At 50.3% G+C, this 2,628-nt stretch overlaps 1 pseudogene; it reads right to left on the bottom strand.

Moving 5' to 3' along the window:
- Positions 1–803: 803 nt before the first annotated feature.
- LOC103584481 lies at positions 804–2,623 on the bottom strand (annotated as a pseudogene).
- Positions 2,624–2,628: the final 5 nt, after the last annotated feature.

Raw genomic sequence — 2,628 nt, 5'->3', positions numbered from 1 at the left:
ACGGCCAAGTAGCAGGGTCCCCAAATATTAAGTTAGCAAAGGAAATATAGGATTTTCAAAGTAGTCTAGAAATTGGAGCTCACCAGGGGATGTAAGGGTTTGGGATAGTCCATGTTCAAGGCCTTGTAATGAAATCTTCCCATATTTCTAGATAAAGAATCTATTACAATCTAGTGAATCTTCTTCCAACGGATAGGAGGTTCTTTATTCATGCTGCCTGAAAAGAACTATGCCTCCTAATTTTCCTCCTTTGACTTTGTTTCTAGCCCCTGGTAACAATATAGCAGGAGTTTCATTCCAGCAAAGAGCCACTACTAAGAAGACCAACCCCTCTCTGGTTTAGATTTTCCTTTCATAAACACACTGATATTTGCCAGGAACAGCTCTAAATATATCCAATTTCTTTTATTTTTATCCTCCTACATAACTCTGCTTGGCTACAAAATCTAGGACTCACAGAGCAACAACAGCACTGGTCAGAAGATAAATGTCAGTTCTAACATAAGAACTCGTTAAGGTTCAACGGTCACAAATTTTTTTTTTTACCTGCCTCATCTGCCATCCCTTCTTTCTTTCTTCATTATCGTACCAATTATGTCTTTCAGAATTCAATCCTCCGAGCTACATTCTGAGCACCAAGTTTTTTGACCAATGCATCTCTGGTATCATCATCTTTTTGCAAATCTGTAGCATCTTGTCGGGACCAAATGGGGTATCCATCAGTCTCTGACCAGACCCTAAAAAAGAGGAAGTGGCCTCCAGCTCACCGCTTCCTTTCTCCATTATCGTACCAATTATGTCTTTCAGAATTCAATCCTCCGAGCTACATTCTGAGCACCAAGTTTTTTGACCAATGCATCTCTGGTATCATCATCTTTCTGCAAATCTGTATCATCTTGTCGGGACCAAATGGGGTATCCATCAGTCTCTGACCAGACCCTAAAAAAGAGGAAGTGGCCTCCAGCTCACCGCTATTTTTTAGGAAGGCCTGTGTAACCGTTGATAGATCCCAGTTAAACTTTTCCATTAACTGCCGGATGATCATAATGGCAGCTCCCACCTCTGGTGGAGAAACTTCTTCCTCATCAGGCTGTGTTTCTGAGTCTTCCTCGGGTGTGGGTGGATCATCATCACACATCGTTATACGTATTTCGACATCAGGCCTCTCGTCCACCACAATCTCCTCAAACTCCAGTGGCTTCTACAAGCATCTTTTTCACTGCTTCATCCTTCTCCCTGATCTCTTCATTTGGGCATCCCTCTTTGGGCACGTCTGGCCTTCTCTCATTCCGTGGTCTGCTCATTCGCATGTCCGTCTTCGGGCACGTCTGTAGTTCTCTCATTCCGTAGTCCGCTCATGCGCACGTTCCTCTTCGGGCACGCCTGGAGTTCTCTCATTCCGTGGTTCACTCATGCCCACGTTCCTCTTCGGGCACGCCTGGAGTTCTCTCATTCCGTGGTTCACTCATGCGCACGTTCCTCTTTGGGCACGCCTGGAGTTCTCTCATTCCGTGGTTCGCTCATGCGCACGTTCCTCTTCGGGCACACCTGGAGTTCTCTCATTCTGTGGTTCGCTCATGCGCACGTCCCTCTTCCGCACGCCCAGAGTTCTCTCGTTCCGCAGTTTGCTCATGCGCAGGTTCCTCTTTGACACGCCTGGAGTTCTCTCATTCTGTGGTTCGCTCATTCACACATCCCTCTTTGGCAGCCTGGAGTTCTCTCATTCCGTGGTTCGCTCATTCGCACGTTCCTCTTCGAGCACACCTGGAGTTCTCTCATTCTGCGGTTCACTCATTCACACGTTCCTCTTCAGGCATGCCTGGCGTTCTCTCATTCTGCGGTTCACTCATTCGCACGTTCCTCTTCGAGCACGCCTGGCGTTCTCTCATTCTGCGGTTCACTCATTCGCACGTTCCTCTTCGAGCACGCCTGGCGTTCTCTCATTCTGCGGTTCACTCATTCGCACGTTCCTCTTCGAGCACGCCTGGCGTTCTCTCATTCTGCGGTTCACTCATTCGCACGTTCCTCTTCGGGCACGCCTGGCGTTCTCTCATTCTGCAGTTCACTCATTCGCACGTTCCTCTTCGAGCACGCCTGGAGTTCTCTCATTCTGCGGTTCACTCATTCGCACGTTCCTCTTCGGGCATGCCTGGCGTTCTCTCATTCTGTGGTTCACTCATGCGCACATCCCTCTTCCCCACGCCTGGAGTTCTCTCATTCTGCAGTTCGCTCATTCGCACGTCCCTCTTCGGCAGCCTGGAGTTCTCTCATTCCGTGGTCCGCTCATGCGCACGTTCCTCTTCCAGCACGCCTGGAGTTCTCTCATTCTGTGGTTCTCGCTCTCCGCAGCCTCAGGGTCTTGCTCAGCCTTCCGGTCAGCTTCTGGGTGGAGGGACGCGCTGGGGCGTCCCCCAACAGGCACTTGTGCTCCTGGCCGCGCAGGGACCCTTCAGGGACTGCCATGAGTGCCACATGAGTGGGATTTTCTCCCTCGCCTTCCACAAGGCGTTGCGGGTGACAGAGCTGAGCGAGTGGGCGTCTTCCTTCACATTGGTCAAGATGGCCATGTCATCGTCCGCGTCCGCGAAGGTGATCTGCCTGCGAGCTGCTGTGGCTCGAGCCCTGTGG

Source organism: Galeopterus variegatus, unplaced genomic scaffold (assembly GCF_000696425.1).
Source record: "Galeopterus variegatus unplaced genomic scaffold, G_variegatus-3.0.2 Scaffold60418, whole genome shotgun sequence".
In the NCBI taxonomy this organism is placed as follows: Eukaryota; Metazoa; Chordata; class Mammalia; order Dermoptera; family Cynocephalidae; genus Galeopterus; species Galeopterus variegatus.
This window is presented reverse-complemented; position numbering and strand designations above follow the sequence as displayed.